Here is a 22,238-nt window from a genome sequence, read left to right as displayed (position 1 = left end):
CACCTTCAGTCCTTGGCTACAGGGAAAAAGAAATAGCATGCTCTAGCAACAAAATGGATSGGATCCAACACCCACTGCAGGTCTCAATAACACCTTAAAGCATAAGAAGTAAACACCAGGACCTTATAAGAAATTCCACTTTGATACAAGTGAATCATACATGCCATATCCTTTTACTTTCATTTCATTTGTCTACTAGTCCTGTTTTCTGCAGTGTTACTAATCCAGCAGGAAGACCTCTGCACTAACTTTCTGCATGTCTGCATGCCCACAGYAGTCTAATTGCAGTACCAAAGAACTGAGCTTGTACCTTATTCTTCGGAATGCTCTGAAACCAGTGGAAGCATAAGCACACCTCTCACACCCTGACCAGACGTCCTCTCCTTGATATGTGTAACTCAGCTGGACCTGACAATACAGGACTCCCAAGCAGCAGCAGTCTGAAAAGTACCTAATGAATTTTCAGTTCTTCCTGAAAGTATTGCACAGTATTCTGAACATCAGTAGCAAAAACTGAACATCATCAACYGGGCCTAAAGTTGTGAGTTCTCCAAGGAAACAAGCATCTGGTCCAGGTCAAGGAAGTGTCATGACATGGCCTGAGCCTGGTTCCCATCTGAAACACTACTCCCTAGCTGTCAGGGTAAGATTTGTTTTAAATTTTCTCAGAATATTTATTTTTCTACAAAAACATAATTTGACTTTTGCAAACTTTGGTTGAGGGAACTATCCAAGAAATTACATAAATTGATTACTTTATTCATGTATTAACTGGAGAAAGGAGTATTTAAAAACAAATTTAGAGACCCACAAAACAAACCAAACACTACTGGGCCACTTAGTTCTGTTTTTCATTTTATCTATATCCTTATTTACCTACTTTCACTGTCAACTGTTTAGTCTCACATTTTAAGGGGAAAAGAGTAAAGTTCTGAATGTAATTGTCTGATTTCTGGGYCTCCAAAAGTGGCCCAGGTTACAGAATTTCCAAACTTCTGCATGTAGCCTGCCTTACCAGATTTCCAAGTGGAGCCTCACTGCTTCACAAACCAGAATACATGATCAGATCCATCTTCACCATTGTTTCATTGATGCCAAGCCACAAGAGCTTATCCAGAACTGTGCACGTGCCCAAGGATCTGTGCCAAAATGTCTCYGAGCAGGATCAGGCCCCTGTAAGATTGGCTGCATGTACAGCTTCAATCCAGCAACTGCAGCAGCTCAACGAGACTGCTATGACAGAGGCATTGCAGGACTGAGCCCTAAAATAATCAAGTATATAAAGATCTTTGTGCTCTCCACAACTGAAGCACAATTCTTAAAAATGAACGGAACAAAAAACTTTTGTATTTGTGAAATAAAAATCAATTCTTTGGATGACAAGCAGGACCAGCATTCTTCAGGCCAAGCTCCTCAAAATCTATAAGGCTGTTTTCTCTTTTTTTGTTTTGTGGGTTTTTTTTAGRATTTCTTTCTCAGTTGTTTTGTTTCCTTTTCTTGCAGACAGAATTACTAGAATAAAAATATGTTTCTCATTTCCCTCAGATGAACACCCTGCAAGGCTCCTGTCCTAAGAATAAGCTCAACAGAGGAAAAACTCAGTCCAAAASATGCAAGTTTGTTCACATTATAAAAAGGTCAGCAGTTAAAAAACCTGATAGTGCTAGTTGGAACTGTAGAGCAAGGTTGGGAGATAACTCCCTTGGGATCTACAGAGTCACAGCATAGCATACAGATAGCTGAGTTTGAAATCAGAAGGTGAACAAGATATTAAGAGTTTTCTGTAAATCAAATTCTGGTATGCCCAAGATGGCATACCAACTGAGAAAACAGAAGTTGTTTAAAACCCCAGGTGCACACAAGCCCACAGTTCTGAACTTGCCTAATAAACAAAAGCACAAGATCCATGGATTCTCAGTCTAATCTGCTTTGAAAGTCAGTCACCAGGCTCCCTTGTTACTGACTTAACACAAAACTGCCAGTTCAAACTTGGGACCTGAATTACAAAGTACCCACAAAACCCCACATTGCCACAATGCTGACTTCCTTCCTGGCCACTTGTTCSAATCCTTAGAGAAAGCAGCTCTGGCTGAAGAGCTGAACTGAACACACTGAAATATGTAGGTAGAGATGAAGTCTGGTTTGAAAAGTCCTTCTTAGCAACAGGACATTTTAGTTGATTCTTAGGATCAACAAAAATATGTTTCTATCATCTTCACACATCTTGTATGACAAACAAAACATGCCTGTGCATCCGTATAAAAGTCACTTTCAGAGAATTAGGAAGAACAGAGGGCAATATTCACATAGCACTGCTTTAAGAAGAGACCTTGGCTTGGAAGAACAAAAAACCAAGCCCAAAAGCTCTGACCCATAAAGTTACTTTCCTTTCAGGCAGCACAAGCTCTTAGCTGTAGAGGATGAATACTGAATTGAACTTGGATGCTAACAGATTTCTTAAGTGTGTAAGTTCACAATTACTTAATCAATAAGCTTGAAATCAACAGGTAACAGGTCACCATTTTTTCACCTACCAATGTGGATAGGGCAGATAGATATCTTAGTAATGAAGAGGTAGTTGGTGTATTAAGTTTAACAGTCATTTAGAAACTTGCAGGAAGTTTAACAATTCTGTACTTGATTCTGCCATCAGTCATCTGGTCTTACCTGAACATCCCTGAGTCTACTCTGCAATCTGCAAAACCGGGGTGGGTAGCACTGGTTCTGAAATGTTTRTAAAATGTAGTTAGTTGATGCCTGCAAAAGTACACAACAGAAGAGCAAAGTGTTATTACACCCTAAAAACGAGCTGTTTGACACAGTATGTAATATGTAAATGACAATACTGCCTGCATCTTACAGTACACACTCTTAAAAGTGTGTTTATACACCTGTTTAGAAAGTGAATTGTTTTGATTCTCTGGTAGGAACCTGAAGTCCATCCCTCCAGAGAAAGAAACAGGCATCTTTTTCTAGATCTTCACAATCAAACAAAACTGAGCCTCAGTGTAAAACTTCCCCAAGTATCATAACACAACCACAATGAATGCAACTGCCATTTTACCATGTGACAGGGCTAACAAAACAAAAACAAACCAATAAATAATGTGGACCACTCTTCTCAGCTTTCTGCCCTGCTACTCACTACCAAGTTTTTATTTCAGAGACTGAAAAACAGTTTACACAGGAAGAAGCCATCACCACCCCAAGTTTGTAAATGGACAAACTGCTTTATTTGGTCTCCATAGTGAAAGGGCTGTAGTGGCATACTYTAGCTACTGCATATTTTCAACCACATTTGTAAAACTGGGAAATTCACACCCATCACCAGTGTCATTATACTGGCAAAGTACAGATGATCCTTCAAGAAACCTCAATGAGATCCATGAAGATTTTCTTATAAGCCACAATTTATTTCCACTGAAGTCTGTAACAAAGTTCTCACTGAACTCAGCATGACAGTGATTACACCTAATGGGGTGCAGCTCCTGGGCAACAGCACGGCTCTTTTTTGGATGGGAGATTGGGAAAATCACACATATGGTAAGCTGCCCCCATCACTTTTGGTGTGTGGGAGAAGAAGTACTTGGGGAAGTGACAAAATCTGTTTTGCAGACAGTGCATAATATATATGATACTTCACAAAGGACATTCCTCTGCAGTTTACCTTACACAAACTTGGAGTGCTCAGGCTAAGACAGTGCACCTGCTTTTCCACTCCCTTATGCTTGGCCACCACAAAASCAGACTGCTTGGCAGAGACACTACTTTGGTTCAGCACTAGCAGAAATGCTTCTGGTTCCTTAGTTTAAAATTGTTCCAAAAAAATAAAAAAAGACCGGCCCATCATCTAAATATGGACTGCTGGTTGATTATTTTACTMAGTTGATGCATCTGACCAACTCTCCAAAGAAAGGGAAAGAAGTGAGTTTTAATTGCAGTGATGGGACACCACAACCCACCACCACCCCTGCCCCCTAATAAAAAAAATAAAAGGAGTGAGGGTATCTCCTTCTTCTGATTAAGTGCTACTGATGTAGTTACAGCAGTGTTTTAAACATACACCACTCCTAGCTGATTTTGCCACAATCCCCCAGACTAACATAGCCAAATTCTGTTCAGCAGCCTCAGTAGAATTGCACAAGCTCACATCAACTGATTTCAGACCAAAGTGAATTTTACATAGAGATTTTTAAGCCTGATCAGTAGCCCATCTCAGTGTAACCTAGCAGGATAACACTGCTAAGCACATGTGGAGTAACAGTTTCTCTGAGACATCTCAGACAGAACACTGTCAAAGATATCTGATAAAATTCTCCTGATAAAATCTTGGCTCCAATACTTTTTTCTAAAAGGAAAGAAAGCCTCAACATTGCACATGTCTAAGGGGGAGTGTGGGGAGGAAGCARCAAATTAGGACAAGAATAATTCAATTCTATGAAAATGCAGTAATTATAAAATCAGCCACACTGCAGAATCACAGAATGGTTTGGGTTGGAAGGGACCTTAAAGATCACCTAGCTTGAACTCCCCAGCCATGGGCAGGGACACTTTCAACTAGACCAGGCTGCTCAAGCACCATCCAGCCTGGCCTTGAACACTTCCAGGGATGGGGCAGCCACAGCTTCTCCRAGCAACCTGTGCAGTTGTCCCATCACAGTAAAGAATTTCTTCCTAATRTCTAATCTAAATCKACTCTATTTCAGTTTGAAGCTACTCCCCCTGGTCCTGTCACTACCTGCTCTGGCAAAAGGTCCCTCTCCATCTCTCTCATAGGCCCCATGAGGTACTGAAAGGCTACTACAAGGTCTTCCTGCAGCCATGCCTTCTCCAAGCTGAAAAATCTGAACTCTCTCTGCCGGTCCTCATAGGACAGGTGCTACAGCCCTCTGATCAAATTCATGCCCTGCTCTGTACCTGCTCCAACASGTCCATGCCTTTATTATACTGAGGATCCCTGAGGTGGATGCAGTTCTCCAGGTGGGATGCCACAAGAACAGCACAGAAGGGGAGAAGYAAAGGATTCTGCTGAAACACCTATGCTAAACAAAAGCTAATTGTTTTAGGGCAGCTRAAAACACGAATGCTTCAGCACCAAATAGCTTATATCAAAAAAGTTGCCTAAATCTGTGACTACTACATTTTCTTACTGATCTTGAATCAAATGTACAGGAAAACGAAAACGATGACCCTTTGAGGATGATTCATCTTTGGCTTGTTCTCTTAAGAGTAAGAAAATACACAGTCATTTTCCCATTTCAATTTTTTAAGGAAGGTTCTCTTTTTATTTCTTTATAAAAATTGACCATTTAAAACATTTACAACCTGCAATAGCATTTTGACCTTTGCTTCAATATTCTTCTGATTTCTATTCAGCTTTCTAATCTTATCTTTTCATATTTAGTTATACTAGATCACAATAATTGCTGAGACTTTGAATACCCTAYRTATTGATACAGAAGAACACAGAAAMACAGGACAAAKACAGGATCAAGAAACCTATGTTTGCACCAGGGAGGGAAGGCCACAAAAACACTTCTTGAAGTGTGCAACTCCTCCTTTTTGAGTGGCAGGGGCAAAACTGCATTTGTATACAGTTTGTGTAACTGTGAGACCAGGCCTCAGGCACACTCTGCATTTCTGARCACAGCCCTTCTCCTACCTGAGCTCTGCATTCCTTAATGGTCACAAATACTGCTACTCAGTTCCCCTGCTGCAGAAAAAAATGTGGAGCTGCAGAGTCTATACATGTTATCAAGCTCTTTGACTGCTCAGATGCTATTAATATTTTGGTAGGATGGGGGTTAGAATTCRTGTCAGCCACAGAGTTGCTATGGGATATTCACCCTTCTTTCCCTTATATTTTTTCCATCTAATATATTGGTACTACATGCAGCATCCAGTAACAACTTGGTTTCATRTTTTGGTTTCTCTCACCAGCACTGCTAGATTCCTTCCTGGATGTTGCAAAGTAAGTACCCTCTCAACCATTTAAGTCACAATCACATGCCACTTAGTCTAAAGGAAAGCTTGTAACAGCAATTTAAAAGTAWTTTTTTTAATATTAAGTACATATCTGTGTAAGCAGAGACCTGCTGATCTCTATCTTTTAGAAGTTACAGAGGGGTCTAGTACCCATAAAAAAAAATAAAAATATTAGTATGGCCACAGTGTGACCTAGGGAGCTACTCTGCATTCCTTAATGGCACAAGTTACTTGCCCAAGGCATCTGCTATTACAAATAGGAACTGGATAATAGACGCTAAAGTCATCTAAAAAATATATTGCGCTTAACAGAAACAGATATGGTTACAAATCAAAYCCTTCTGAACAAAAAAATCATATCCACATTTCAGATGCTATTCTTGTTAGATGTATTTTAGCAAAAAAATGCCTAATTCCAATTTGCCTTTGAATTATTACAAACCACTGATAAATTCTACTGTAAGGTTATGTAACGCAATTTATATTAAAAAAAATTCAAATGTTTGATGTTAAAACTGTAAACAAAGCTCAAATACTCAAAAGGTTAAGTCTTCCTGGAACTACCAAGAACAAGTACTTGGTTTAGAACTAAGTTACCTGAAACTAGTACCTTCCACTGCACCTGCAGAGTTTTTGCTCCATAAGTCACTTAGTGGCACTTCCTGTAAAGCTGGGAAACTAACTGGGAATTGAAAAAGATCATTTGTTTTTCTTCTCATCTGAGAAAACAAAGAGAGAARTTTGAGTTCTACTAGTTCTAAAAGCTTGCATTTGGTTAAGCAGAATCAATTACCTTATTAGGGATAATACTTTACTTTTCTTTTAAAAAAAAGTGCAAAATCTATTTGCATTTACTTGTGTGTTTGTGCATGAGTGTGATTTTATTAAGTAGGACATTTTTAAAGGCCACAATTAAAAGAAGGCATAATTTGTCATTTCCTAAATAAAGACTTTCTCAACAGCTGTAATCTAAATAAATAAATGTACATAGGCTATGAAATCATTTAGAAAGTGTGCAGGCATACAATGCATGYTCTGAAATAAAAAAGTAGTGCCAAATTTAATGTAAAGGCTATGTTTAGCTATGTATTTTAATGGTTGTCTACCAATAGAGAACTGCTCCTGAAAAAACAATACAAAAATACCAAAGCAAAATGAGATTACAAGCACCAATTTAAACCAAGTGTTGTTTATTGACTGAAATCCTGATTTAAATCAGTTCAATAGGTAGAACTGGAATGTCAAGGCAGCAAACACATGWGCATACGTAGAGGGGCTCACAAGGGCCAGGCATAAAACCCTCCCTGCTTTCAGTGTGCCTGCCCCCACTCTCTCCTTCAGCCCTGCTCAATCTCTGCAAAGCCTGTTAGAGCTCCACAAAACACCATCCCCCACTCAAACATTTTTTTTTTTTTTCTCTTTAGGATCCTTGAATAAGAGAACACAGACTATCCCCACYGGCAGACCTGAACTGTGCCCTTCTCTCCTGTAACTCCTTGCATGGTGGTCTCTGTGATGACAGCCTCACGCCCCGTTTTGATTTCCCTCTTTCTGCAAAGAATAACAGTAAACTTCAAATGCAGCCCAGTGGGTCCATCCAGGAAAGCAAGACTGCACACAGAAACGAGATCACCCATGGCAGAGAAACCAGCAGAACATTTCTTAGACAAAACACAGTATCTGGTCAGTTTTTTCAGGTGCTCCCCTCCCTGCACTCCAGCATCCTCTCGCTCACTTTGGCCCCATCAGCACATAGCGCAGCAAAACAGAACGCTCGACAGGGACATCCTCGAGAGTCCACTATATAAATAAATAATCCATTTCCTCCAGACATATCTCTCAGGAGGGCAGGATCTTCCTTTACCGATTAAAAACCAGGAAGACAGTAGGCACACAGACCCAAAGCTTTGTTTGGAGCTCCTACCTGAACAACAAGCCAGCCCTAAGCAGCAGCAAACTAAGAGAAGATTTCAAAACCTGCAACTGAGTATCCAGAACCCTTCAACAGCTTCCTCCAAAGGAAACTGATGGACAAAAACGYGGTGAGGGCCCTCACAGTGTGAGATTTTGCCTGGGTCACTTTTAACYAGGGATTTTATTTACCTTCTGCTTTGGTACACAGTGCTGAGGTGAGACAGATGAGCACAAAAACATATAGGAGTTGCAAGGAAAATACTTAGCACTCAAAAACTGTTTTACACACACACTCACATAGAGGAAATTCTCTCATATTAATGGAAATTTTTCTCATAGTAATGAGAAATGGACAAATTCAACCATTACACTCAGTTATCTGTCATTCACTTCTCGTATTTAAAGTCTTCTATACTAAGAAATAAAGTTTAAAACTTCCTTCCCTAGTTCTGCTTCCGACACTTGTGCTCTTTATTTAGTCAAACAGTTTTAGAAGAATAGCACTGGAGCTTCTGCTTACTCTTTCAGCACTAAAACACATTTTTAGTCAATACAACAAGAGGAAGTAAATTGTGAATAACTGCCTGCATTAATACATTTGCTACTGGCTTTGTCATTCTTCAATTTGCAGACACCAAATTTCCCCTTGTAAACACCTCTGTTTCTCCAAAAGCAGCTGGAAATTAATTATGCTGTTTTTATTTTCTTATTAATTCATACACTATAGTTCTGTAATCAGKACAGGATCACGCTGCAATTTTGCATACTTGTTTCAAAATACATTATGAGCACTTGATGATTGATGTTTAACACACTGTATGAAAGAGCATCTCAAACAAATTAGAGGGAAYACAAATAAACTTAAGTAAGAAAAACAATTASACACATATTTAAACAAGAGCTAAATCCTGAACTCACAAGTTTGTGGCATGGAGCACTCACTGATTAGAACTGAGCCAGGMAGGAAGTTTACACTATTGAACATTAAATTTGGATATAAAGAAACSTTTTGCAAAGAGAAAGAACATCTGAAGCCAGATATGCGAATGAAGTGGAGGTGAAAATGCTTTCCAAATATATCACCTCTGACCATCGATCTGCAGTACATCATAATCCTTTCTTTCCCTAGCCAGCCAGMCAACTTGGGAAACAAACATACTTGAACAAAATGGCTCACGTGCCAGAAGGTTTATCATCTACCACATGGCATTCTCACACTTCATGCTCTTCCATCCTCTTCTCATTTACAGGAACTCAGCATGTTTCAGCAATGTTGCTCTTTATTCCCAGCTCTTCCTACATGGCTCATCATTAGGTCAGGGACAGTCTGTAAGTTTGTGAGCTGATCTCCAAGTACAGCAGGTGTGTGACCCGGGCAGGACTATGTGCACATCAGTAACTACGAATAATGTAAAATCTGCAGCTTTCCTCAAGTATTACAGACAGCCAGCCTGCAAAGGGGTGCACACTGCTGATGCAGCTCTGGTTCTGGCTCTTTGTTCAGGAGTTCACCTGCATAGTTGTACTGCAGGATCAGGCTCTTCAGCCACTAGGACAAGAGAAATTGATGTTCCTGCACTTCACCCCATAAGCCAGCACGATGTTGCTAACTGTAGTTCACTGTAAGGCAGGATGTAGCTCAAAGACCACCACTTGGGGAAAGCAAACCCAAACACAGCCAACCACAAAAATGTCTTTTTCACTAACCTGACAAAAAAACTAAGTTCCTTCAAACTTTCATGGCCAGATTTTAATGCTGAACATAACATTTCAGCTCCACTGACTTCAACAGAGTTGCATCACACTGAAGAGGATGAAGTGAGGTAAGAAATCAAGTCCTCCCTCAATCCTTCCATTCTCACCTAATGTTTTCTTTATCTAGCTTCATCCCCAAATTTCTCCCAAAGTCTCTCTTAAATATTGCTCCCACTATCACAAAACAATGCATTCTCTCACATACACAAACAAAACCGAGAGTTATTTGTTTCATAAGAGAACACACAGGCTACAGAGGGAAGATGTACTACTGCTAGAGATATAATCCTACCTATTCCTGYGTGACATGCCTTCTCCACTGCCATTGCTGGGTAACTCTTGATTGTGCAGGGAATGAGTACAAATGAAAAACAAATTCTAGAAACAAAAAGACCAACTTCTAACAAGGCTTCAGTTTAGAAACCCTTATGCAGCCAGCAGAAAAAAACATACTGGGGAGAGAACTGTAACATATTTGCTGAAAGCATTCAACCCAACAGCACCAAAGCAGTGCCCGCTCGGTAGCATAGTGCAGTCACCAATCCTTGACCCAGCTCAGCAGTGGTACAGATGGGGCTTAAGTCTTCCTCACTTGAATCCTGCAACAGCCCAGCTCAGTTCTCATCAACACATCTAAGGAGCACCTCCTTAATGTGCGTGCCTGACCCTGTCACAGGGACCTCTGAGTTTCAGAAGCACAGGACACAGTCCCTCCGAGGAGCACAGGCAGCAGAAATCTTCCTGTTGCTACACCTGTGTAAGAGGAGAGTGAGCCCACAGCCAGGAACGAAGTTACAGGGGTTCCACAATGTCTCAAAACAGACMATTTGCTACATACATAATACCTTTCAGAAAGAAAATACCATAAAGCCCGAAATAAAACACCATACAGCCARAGGGAAGACAGCTTCCCACTTTCCCTCGGAAAGGGAAGGTATAAACAGGAATTGATAAACTTCTTCTCAAGAGAGCTTCCACTTGCGTTAAGTTCCATAGATTCCATGTTGTGCAAGTCTACTGAATTATTTTTATCTTTGCTGAATGAGGCTCTGTGACATTACGGGTCAATAAAATGCTGCTTCTTACTTTCAGCATTTGCTACATTTTATAAAATCTCTTATACAGAGACACCCACGTGGAAGATTTCTGACAATAAAAATTCTATGCTTCCTAAGCAACTGATTTTCTTAGCATAGYCTCATAAAATCCTGTTAACTTTCCTTCCCCTCGCTAAAAATTGAAATTTTGTTGTACTAGCTTTCTTTGTACTCAGATATGCCTGAAGCTAGCTTATTTTCACATGCTGAATCGTCCACGCTCATAAGGACTCGCTAGTACATTATGCATTTGTGTGCTATAAAGGAAAAAGCACCAACACTGGAAAGTGTCAAAACCACGTTTTTCCTCTTTGTTGATTCATCTTTTAGGTAATCAAATTTATAAATATTAGAAATAATAAAATGTTGCTACCACTGTGAGAATACTCCAATTAGGTAAATATTCCAATTAAGTCTACACACACAGACATTTAAGTGTGCTTTACTCCTCAAATACAACTCCAGTTGTATTTTTACATCAAATTTTTAGTTTAAGTAACAAAACACCAGAAAGCAGCAAATCTGAAAACATTACATGTGTTTAYGGGCTCTACAAATAAAATTTCAGTAAGCAAGTTACCCTATTCATCACAATATTGCTAGAATGCCAAAGTAGTTGCTTCTGTCAATTCCATGTTTTATATCAGTTGTGATTTTGCATTATTTTATCAATAGGAAAAAACAATTAGTGAAGAACTATTTCACATTAATCACATTTCAAAAACTTCSCTATAAAGAACCGTTTTCTTCCTTGCAGTAACTTTACAAAGCTAGTATTAAATAAATAGGGGTAATAAATATGGCARTAAACAGCAGTTTAAATACCATGTTTACTGGCAAAAATTCTCTAGTAAGCTCTCCTCCTGCTTATACACTGTCTTGTCAATAAATATAACCATATTGTAAGTCAGTAACTTCACAACGTTCTGAAGGTGGGATTTTTTTTTAAGCAGCATTATGAATGAAAGTGGAGTATTAGCAAAAGATGCCCAAGTGGCACAGAATTCAGTGAGACTACTCACATCTCAAGACAGGCACTTACCAGGAAAGCTTCAGAGCAGCAGCATACACCACGGGAAAGGACACAAAACTAAGGAATCAGATGTAGAATTTATTCCATTCCTTGCTAATGCTAACCTGATAAGTGACTGCAGGCAAGCCTACGCTCCTTCACAGCTTTTTATCTCAGATGCCTAAAACAGGGATAAAAATGATTGTTCCTGATCTTGAGGTGTGTGATTACAGTGTGGCTTGTGTACTTCACCAGACAGGACAGAAACACATGAATAAGGCAAGGCCTACAACTGCCAATTACTAATAATATCACCATTATTGAGAGAATAGCATGTGCTTTTCACTTTCTCTAGTAATGCAAAACAGCAGCCCATCAAGCCATTCTTAGACTAATTCTTATGCTGGTTCAGATCTTAYCCCTTCTGAAACTATCAGGAAGGGTGACAGCTGTAGGAGTCTTTTGTGAAATTCCCATGTCCACCAGCACCACACTCACCCCACTGCTCTCAGACAGAAACACTGTATCATTACTGATCTTAAAAAATAAAAACAAAATAATAAAAAGAAAATCCCAATAGTCTTCTAACAGAGCGAAAAGGTTTCTGGCAATAATAACTCAGGAAAGGCAGACACATGATAGAAGAAAAAGAAATAAACCTAATACTATAGAAATCAGAAGGATRATTTCTACCTATTTCTTCTCAAGATTATTTTGAAATACATATACAAATTCAAACCAGCTTTACAGACACCTAATAATGAAGGCAAACTACTAAGTTTACACAAAGGTACAACAGTATCTCTACTGCTGTGAACTCATGAGAACTGTCCCAGCATACAGGTGCCATATGATTTAATGATACAGGGAAGTACTGTCACTCTCCATTTGCAGCTGATGAAGGGACCTATGGCTATGCTTCTAAAAGCAAAGACCTTGGAAACCACCAGCAGGCCACACACAGCAGTGCTGCCGATTCCTCTGGTGGCCACAGCAGGTCACCCCCAAGGCAGGACACAGGAAATCCACGGTGGGTCCAAAATCTGGAAAGCAGCCTCTGTTTTTGACTACATCATTTGGCAGAGCTCACAGACCAGCCTGCAACACACTCATAAATTAWAATAAGAGTTTCAGTTCAGTTCCAGTTTTACTTTGTAGTACCTTCCTCCTCCAAGGAACCGCCTTCAGATAAAGAGAGGGATGTGAACACTACACAAGCCMTGTACTGTTGAGAGAGCAGCAGTGTCTCACCTCCCAGGTGTCCCAACYTCACTGCAGGTACATTTACAAACTTCTCACCACARCAGAGCCTTGCACACCACAGGTCTYACCTACCTTACCTGCACCTTTTCCACTACTACACGTGGTGGAAGAGYAACTCRTCCTGGCTCACCTGGCCAAGATCTCCTCTCTTCACACCWCTCTGCCCCCAGCTCTACACCAGAAGACCTCCCTGCCTAACGCCATGTTCCTGAGCTCCAGAGACACTGCGCATCCTCAGCCCACAGACCACCAGCGGCAGCAACCTGGAAGAACTTGAAGCTCTGAATGCCAGCAATCGTATCAGTGAATTTAACAAGACTTGTCATCTGCTTCAAGATATTCACATGCTTACAGGATCACCAGCTAYGGAAGCACTAATTTACGAACAAAGCGTATTAAGATCATTTTAGATGAACAGGAAAAGCATTAGTTATAAAATAATTGCWTGATTACCTCTGATATTTTACGTGGAAAACTGACATTTAATATCTTTAATTATTCACACAACAGCTATGAAAGAGAAGAGTTTTCTTCCTTGAAGGGAAAAATAAACATGGACAAATTCCTCTTACCATCACTCCTACACTCCTTTCCTAAATAAACCTCCTGCTGAAGCCAATGGAAGTTTTGCAGGCAATGAGCTTATGGCAAGCAGCCCCCAAAAAACTCCCAAGTGTCAAGGGCATGCCTCTTAAATATTCCAAGTTTACCTCCACCCAGAAACCAGCTACGTTTCTGCTAAATTATATGTCTGCTTGGCATGGTTTATCAGCTTGCTGTGCCAAGAGGGACAGTAGTGTGCAACAAACTTTTGAGACCATGGGCCAATTTTTGAAGCACCCACACAGCCCCTTGGTAAGCAGCTCATCACCTTCCAGCTTGTGACACGCCAGCCCTGCACTGGCACTTACCAAGCAAGACCAGAACTCCTGTACAGGAAGACTGAATTACTAAAATCCATTCATGGTTACTTTAGTGAGAACTGTGAAATAAAATAAGTCTTCCATTCTACCAAAATAAAAGCTCCCTAAAGTAAATGGAGATATCTAGTAATGGATAAATCTAATGAAATCTTTATTCTCACCCTAACTAGGCATATTATTTTTATTGTCTTTTTTTTTAAACTACAAGGAAATGTATTTCTTCTCTTCCTCTAAAACTCCTATTATGTCTTTTTGGTAAAAAAGATACCCTACCTTTTTCTTTGTTCAAGCCTGTTCAACATCAGGTGAGACCTACATTTAGGACTATGCACAAAACCAAGGTCCACTCCTCTCCAAGCGTGGGAAGATTATGATCACCACTTCACTGCCAACATTCAACATTCCACGCATCCAAAAGACTTCCTAACAAAACTAAAACAAGATAATGACTCAAGACTTGAGTCAAGATCTCTGAGATATTCTTATTCAGTATCCTCTACTATTACTCGAAATAAGGAGAAYGTCCTTAGCACTTACAGCACTCTCATCTGACTCTTACCTGGAAACACAGAAAATTAAGTTCAGAAATCAGTACATTTGTATTCAGCCCTGAACAACATTTTGAAGCCTATCTGCCAGTTTTGAATTTCCAAATGCATTTTTACTTGGAAAAAATTGTTGCACCAATTACTCTTCRCAGAACACGATCCTTGTCAGTAATGCTATAAAACCAAAAGCAATATTCTCCTATGCAACTACTCTGTCATAAAGAATTTCAGTAATTGAATTTGGTGTTTATACTCTGAGACCTACATATACCAACCACACTGCACAGAAAATCCGAATACCTGAAATTTGGGTGTAAATCTGCAGAACTGGAGAACAGCAGAACTCTCCCTTCAAACCAACTGCCCACAGTGGTTTATCCCAGCTTTAACACTTGCTTTGTGGCCATAGTATCACACCAAAACAGCTGCTCCCAACAGCCCCCTTCATGTCAGCATGTCTGGGACCATTACTTATTCTATGTCTGCTATACACTGCCTGCAAAGGGTCAAGAGTATGTTATTAATAATCTGTATTTATGAATACTAAGCTTACCTCAAATACATATGTTGTTTTTAATTACATACCAAATAGTACCAAAAAGAAATTCTACCWCCCACTTCCCCATTTTGGGCCAAATGTAGTTCAGTGCCATCACAGGTGATTGTATGAGAAGTGCACCAAGCTCCACTAATTTTATGCCATCTACAAATGTGCCCCCAAAAGTTTAGAACCTCTTCTTTAAACTACCRCTTTCACTTCATCTTAAAAGGTGTCAAACGCTTCAAAAGTTATCATAACTTTTCCCAGCATGCGGATTCAAAAAAACATAGTTGYGTACCTGAAAGCTTAGGAATACTAGTAAATTAATCACTAAGATGCATCTTTCAAATTGATTGGTATCTGCACTCATCAATGCCAAAAGAAAAAACAGTAACACAGAAAGTGCATGGATGGAATTCTAATTAGCTCTCAGCTTACGTGTTAAAACTGAACAAACTCCTGTTGCAGTAGCATTACGGTTCTGCTAAACTTTTCACTGATTCTTGACYTCCAGAGTTTTCTAATTACCTATTCAGTTTATATTTTTGTACTTTTCTGCCACTGAATTTTAGAAGGACTTTACATGGTTATTAAATTTTCAACCTGTGTGTTGCACTTTGCATATTCTAATAGTACTTCAGTTTAAAACTTTTGCCCTGAATCAATCAGCTGATTATCTTTACAAAGTTTAAGGGGGTGCAACACAAGGAAAAAATAAAAAAGTAAGCRAAGAGAGCTCTGAATATGCACAGCCTTTTAGTTCCCACGTTATTTGGATGCACCCATATGTACAAACTTTGTATTCTTGCAGTTGCTATCAGCACCTGGAGAAGACATGTTTTCTGCAGTGCTAAAACCCGAACACGCATCTTCCTTGTAAAAAGTGGCAGCACGAGGACCTCTATCTTATCAACAACAACCAAGTTCTTTTTCCCTGTGCACAGTTTACGTACTTACCCAGGAAGGCAAATGGAAATTACACACAGAGGAAGATGAAGCTGTCTCAAAGACTTTGTCATGTGATAGTGACCTATAAAGTATCAAATAAAAGCACATCATCAGCACACCATGATTTTACAATATTGCAACTCACCACATCGCCAACAAGAGGAGAGATCCCAAAATTTGAAACTTGCTCCCTCTTCACCCCCACCCCAGCTAAGTTGTCATTAAAAMAAGATGACAGTCGCAGGAAACCGTAACGAGCAAACAAAAGATGCACCGTGTCTTTAAAGGGCATYAGGAGTGGGCAAATGGAGTAAATCATCTGAGTGTGCATCAGCAGGGTGGGTTATTTTTCCTCTCTCTCTCACACGGATGCATGTTTATGAGCGCACACAGACACACATACACACACACASARGGATGCATCACGTAATTATTTACATCCACACACAGTAATACTCGCATGTTTCATCAAAATAAAACACCGAAAGTTGACCACCATCTGCAAGGAGGCATACAGAACAATAACCCCCGGGAACTTACAAAGTGAGCGATCAATCCCCGCGCGTGGATAAGCCAAACAACGCAAAAAATTAACAACCAGAATAAGCCGCCAGACCGCAGGTACGAGATCTACCCGGCGAAAGACACAGATAGAGCGACGGACGGAGGCTGCAAGGCTGGAGCAGTTTCAGGTAATGCCCGCTGCCCCCCGGCAGAGCCGCCCGAAGTGCCGCGGCCGCCCAGCCGCCCCTCCGCCACCGCAGCCCGCGGGGAGCGACCCCCGGCCGCCGCGGGGGAGCGGAGCTCGCAGCCGCCGCCCGCCCTCCGCCCACCCTCGCCCGTGCAAAGTGTAGGGCCACCGGAATCCGGGCTCCGGGGTGGGGTGGAAAGAAAAGGTATTAAATATGGAGAAAGACCGCCGTGACCCAGGGTTTTCCCGTCTCCCCCCCGCGCCCCCCGCCCCCGGTCACCATCAAGTTTGCATCCTAGTTACAAAATGTCGATCTTGAAGGCTGACAAGACACAGGGAGAGGGRGAGAGAACGAGAGAGAGGGAGAGAGAGAGTGAGTGAGAGAGAGAGAAGAGAGAGTCCATCTTGCTTTGAGGGGGGAGGAGAGGAGCAATAATGCAGCGCATAAATCTCACCCTCCCGGGGGAAAAGTCTGCACAACACCTTTGGGGGCGGGCGGGCGCGCAGGGAAGGGGCGGCGGCGCGGAGAGGGGGCGCGGGGGGCTCCCCGGCCCTCCCAGCTGCCCTCCCCGGCGGGCTCCGGCGAGGCAGGCTGGCAGCAAACACCTCCCTGCTGCTCCCCTCCTCCTCCCCGCGGGCCCGGGCGATGATCCCGCTGCTGCCGCCGCCGCTGCCACCGGGGAGGAGGTGCCGGCGCCGGGAGAGCCCACATGGAGACCGGCACCCCGTCCCTGCCCCAGCGGCCGAGCCGGGGCCCCTCCGCCGCCCCGCCGGGCTGCGGGACTTGGACGTGTCACCAGCAGGACGGGCAATGGTTTCGGCGCCCCAGGCCCGAGTGACCACCGCCGGCCTGGCGGCGCCCCGGCCTCCCCGCACACACTCACCTCCGCAGAAAACTTTTAACCGCGGGCCTCCCCCGGAAAAAGTGGCGAATCCGCCCCGCACACGGTTAAAGCCCCGCGGCCCCCCGGCTCGGCTGGCGGCGAGCGGGGGAGACCCGGGCACGGTCCTTCCCCGCCCCGGCGGGGAGGGAGGGAGGAGGCAGCAGCAGGCAGGGAGGGAGGGGGCGGGCAGCCGCCTGCCGGTGCCTCTCGCCCCGCCGCCGTGCATGTCGCCTCGGCGGCTCTCGCATCGCTTCGTTTTACCTTCCTCATTCAGCGGCGGCAGCGGGCTGCCACCGATATTCCTAACGCAAACCTGCTGCCGTGCGGCGCCCGGGATTAACGCTACTGCCTCCTCTTCCCCTGCCTCCAACCCTTCCTTCCCCGTCCTCCTCCTCGCAAACCCACACTGGATCGGCTCTCCTCACAGCCATGCAAGTTTCATACATTGCAAATAAACCCGAGAGGAGGAAGAGCGAAGCGCCTGGCGGGGAGCGGGGGGAGGAGGAGGAGGAGGGCTGCTTTCTGTAATTTACCAGCGACCCGATCTCGCAGCAGCAAATAACAGCCGAGCACCCATCCGGCTCCCGGCGGCCGGGAGAGGCCCCCCCGAGGCGGTCGCCCCCTCCCCAAGGCGCCCCTCGCCAAGTTTTCTGTCATCGCGACCACCCAATGTCACAACTTACCTTCAGAAATAGGACTTTGCGCGGCCGAGGCCTGCCGCCGCCTCCCCCCGGCCCCCGCCCGCCTTCCTCCCTCCCTTTCTCGCTCTCCACCTTAAACTTATTGACACAACATAATCCCGCATCCACGCGAAACTCCGGCAGGGCCGCTCGTCCGCCCCCCCGCTGCCCACCGGGGCCGCCGCCGCCCCGGGTGCATCGCCGATGACTACCGGAAAACGCACAGCCCAACTCTCCGGCCGAGCCCGGCCGCCGCTGTTGTTGTCGGGGTCGGCGCCGGGGTTTTTCCTCCCGCTCCCCGTGCGGCCGCTGGATCGGCTGCTTCCCCCTCTCCGGTTTTATATCCCCCCCGCCCTTTCTCCCGGCGGCGGTGCGGAGCCCCCCAGGCCGGCGGCAGCCGATACCGATCCGCGCACTCTCCCCCGCGCCTCGCCGCCCCTCGGGATGAAGTTTCGTTTCTGTCTGCCGCGATTTCCCTGTCAAGTCCCCTCGGAGGCACGCACCGAGCGGCGGCCGGTGGCCATCCCTCCTCCTCCTCACCCTCCTTCCCCTTCCTCTCTCCGCTGCTGCTCTTGCCTCTCTCTGTGGCGGCGAGAGGTGCCTGGTTTCAAACGCAGCCTGGCACTGGCTGGCCTACCCCCGCCGCCTCTCGGGCTCGGCTCGCTGGTGTGTTAAATGCCCTGCGCTGTACCGCGATCCACTTGGCCCCCTCCCCGTCAAACACCCCCGGTCAACCCTGCCCTCCCGGCCGGGCGGAGGGCTGGCGGCACCAACCCACCCGTCCTCCACTGGCCAAACTTTCAAAACGAAGGCAGGGCTGGCARGAGGAAAAGTGACCGGGTGCCGCGGCAGCCGCCGCGCAGAGCAGGGGAAGCTCCGCGCCTCCCTCCCGTCCGCCAGCGCCGCAGGAGGGGCACGGGGCGCTGCCCTGCCGCCGGGGCGCGGAGGGTAAAGTGTGGGGCGAGGGCACCCCTCTTCCTATCTCTCCCTATCTCCCTGCCTGCCTCTCTCCCTCCCTCCCTGCCTGCCGCTGCCCATCTCCGCCCGCCCGGTGCGGGTCGGCGGGCAGGCGCACTCACCTCGGCGGGGTGCGCACCGCGCCGCTGGGCCGGACGCGGCTCGCAGCGCAGCCCCTCCGCCTCGGCGCCCGCGGAACGCGGCTCCACACAGAGCCATGCAACCCGGGCAGCGCCACAACACTCCCCGCGATATAAGGCGCCCCGCCATTGGCCGGCGCGCTGAGCGACGGGCCCGCCGGCCACTCAGCGCCGTCGTTACACCCGCGGCCCGCGAGGGAGCCGCCGGAGCACACACTCTCCGCACACACTCACACAAAGATCGCCGCGCTGCCCCTCGCGGGGTGCGCGGAGCCCCCGGCGGCGGTGCCGGAGCGGGGGCCGGCCGGGGCAGCGCGGAGCCGTGCCGGCCACAGCGCCGGCAGCCGCTGTCCATTGGCCGCCCGGGCAGCGCCGCGAGAGTAAACTACGCCTGCCCTGGGCAGCGCCGCGGGGCAGCGGGGTGCGGGCTCGGTCCGGCCCGCCGCACCCCGGGCAGTCCCCCGGGAACTTACTCGACCGCGTTGGGTGGGTTTCATTCAGAGGCCACAGCACGGCGAGCCAGAAGTTGCGGGAGGCGGCAGCGCATTCGCGCAGCCCCTGCTGGGGCAGTAAACACCGAGAGCCRCCCCCGCGGGCGGACGGGCCGGGCCGGCGCTGCCCCCTGAGCCGGCGAGGGGGGCTCAGGCAGCGGCGCTGCGCGGGGATGCGGCGGAGCCCCGGGCGGTGCCCGCTGCCGTAGGAATCCTCGCCCAGGCGTGGCGGAGAGGCCCTCACCGGGCCGGCATCGACAGCACGGCCGGCTTCACATCGGCTTCCCGTAGAGACAGCTCGGCTGGCAGAACTAGCCGAGTATAACGCTGCGGTCCGCGCCGCGCTCCGTGTCCTGCCCGGTCCTCTGCCCTGCGCTTCGCGGACTGCACCAGCCACATRGATATGAAATTCATTTGAGAATTTGTGGCTCACGGGCTGATACGCACAAAGCGACAGTGTGAGGCCAGCAGCTTTTGCGTGGCTGCATGGCGATTGTGCTGACGGGTGTTGGAAATGTAGTCTAACTTTTTGGGAGAAGCTCCCTTCTGCTGCAGAAACCGAACACAGTGTGATAGCKTACTGCGTACACTGACCCTGTGTATTAATGTTCATAAGGGTTTGAATATATGCAAMATGAGATCTTCAAGGTTTTGAAGCAGGAGACACGTGGCATTTATTCTTAGGGTTAGGAAGAARTAATTTTTTGTGTGGCACTGTCTCTAGGTGGGATGCTGACTTCCAGTCAGCAATTGTCATATTAAAAAAAAAGAAAAAAATCTGAAGAAGTGATGTTATAATAACAATGGAAATGTACTTAATTTTTTTCCATTAGGAGAGCAATGTTTGTGTTTCACAATGGCTTTAACGTCCAAGGATGTTGCAGTTTATTCCATATGTTCTCAGTCTTGAGCATTTTCCCATTGTGATATGGTTAATTTCGGCATCTTCCCATGGCTTGTCTACTCTTCTTTCATTCCCCACCCCCTTTTTTTTGTATGGCAGAATTATGTTAAATAACTGTGAAATAACATTKATGTCTGTATAATATAGTGCAGTGAAGTACAAGCTCATGTTACAAAACTAAATTGTATCCATGTTTCTGAGAAGGCATTTTAAATTAGCCTGCATATTTTTTCTGAAGATGTGAGAAAAGTATTGTAAATGCCCCGCCCTCATGTTTGTTGTAAGCAGGGGTGGGTTTGTCAGTGCCTGAATAATATAAAAATAACAGCATAAACATATTTTTGTAATTAATGCATTCTACTTCATTATTTCATTTTCAGTGCTAAGAAGACAGAGCTGACCATCTATACACTGGAAGTCAGGTGCATGTCAGGTGTCAGGCTGGGACGCTGGCAAGTGAAGGCACACACATTTCATTAGTCACATATGATAAGGTGTCCTAATTTTTAGGCAGAGCTTCCTCCTATCGTTTCTAGATTGTGAAGTGTTTTGCAGTAGTARGTGAGCAGCATCTTTTCAGTATGCATAAGCAGTTGCTGGTAAGAGGCCTAATCCAGACAGTTAAAACTTACACAGTATAGTTTCTTACCTGACTGTATTAGTGCCTTGTTTCTTGGATTGTTTTACCCATATTAATAACACCACACCGTGGAGCCTCTCATGCCTCTTCGTTGCTAAAATCCTGTCAAAGCAGTTAATTACTGAGCAATATAAGTGATGTAGACACTTGATAGTACACATAAAATTCATTTTAAAGGTTGTTTCATTTTGTTGTTAACACATCTCTCTATTACACTTGATGCTTTTGCTGTCTGTTTCAGAAAAGAGGCCAAGATAAAGACACCTTGCATGTAATGTAGTTTTTACAGCTGTGCAAAATGGATATACAGTGCTCCTAAGYAGACCAATTGTGTTCTGTGTCTGCCTGGTACAGTTACAAATAGCTTATTAGTTGCAAGGCAGGCCACCTATTAGGCCTGTAGAAGCAAAAGGATTTTTTTTAACCTTTTAAGAGATGAGTAAGTTAAGGTATGCTGGTATGTTCAGAAAATAGAATGCTTGCATTTCCACTGCCTTTGATTTATTTTGTCTATAGTGAAAGAGAGAACTGTATTTTCTTGGGCTGTCAATCCAAGACCTTTTGCAAACATTGAGGGTCATGAAGGGGAGAGGGAGAAGACAGTAAATATTTCTGGGTTTCCATTCTTTTGTAAATGATTTCAAGCAAATGAATCTCTTTGCATGCCCACTTGGASATATTTCTGGCTTTCATCAGCTGCTGTTATCAAGAGTTTTAAGGTGTTAGCAAGCGTATGTGAGGAATTTTTCAAGGGACAACAAGTGCTGAAATTTTTAAAGTTGCTTGCWGATTATTATTTCAGAACTCCACACAAATTGCATTTCTAGATTTTTCTGCAAAAAACTTGTGTCATCAGATGGGACTT

At 44.8% G+C, this 22,238-nt stretch overlaps 1 protein-coding gene across 12 annotated transcripts in view; it reads right to left on the bottom strand.

Annotated features, from left to right (window-relative positions):
* The window catches only part of BBX (BBX high mobility group box domain containing), a 132,020-nt gene extending 112,587 nt beyond the window's left edge, over positions 1 to 19,433 (bottom strand). For 2 of the 12 annotated variants that reach the window (XM_057373930.1, XM_057373939.1), the window contains exons 1-3: positions 17,562 to 17,736; positions 15,996 to 16,068; positions 2,668 to 2,757 (exon numbers count right to left, since the gene is read on the bottom strand). The gene's annotated coding sequence lies outside the window, so the exon portion shown is untranslated. Of the gene's footprint in view, positions 1 to 1,015; positions 1,037 to 2,667; positions 2,758 to 15,995; positions 16,069 to 17,561; positions 17,737 to 18,744; positions 18,912 to 19,019; positions 19,042 to 19,320 lie in introns of those variants that run through there. The other 10 variants (XM_057373941.1, XM_057373940.1, XM_057373931.1 and 7 more) reach the window with 9 other exon arrangements.
* Between the last annotated feature and the right edge of the window lie 2,805 nt (positions 19,434 to 22,238).

Source organism: Malurus melanocephalus, unplaced genomic scaffold (assembly GCF_030028575.1).
Source record: "Malurus melanocephalus ecotype Western Australia unplaced genomic scaffold, MMel_1.1 scaffold_210, whole genome shotgun sequence".
Classification (NCBI taxonomy): Eukaryota; Metazoa; Chordata; class Aves; order Passeriformes; family Maluridae; genus Malurus; species Malurus melanocephalus.
This window is presented reverse-complemented; position numbering and strand designations above follow the sequence as displayed.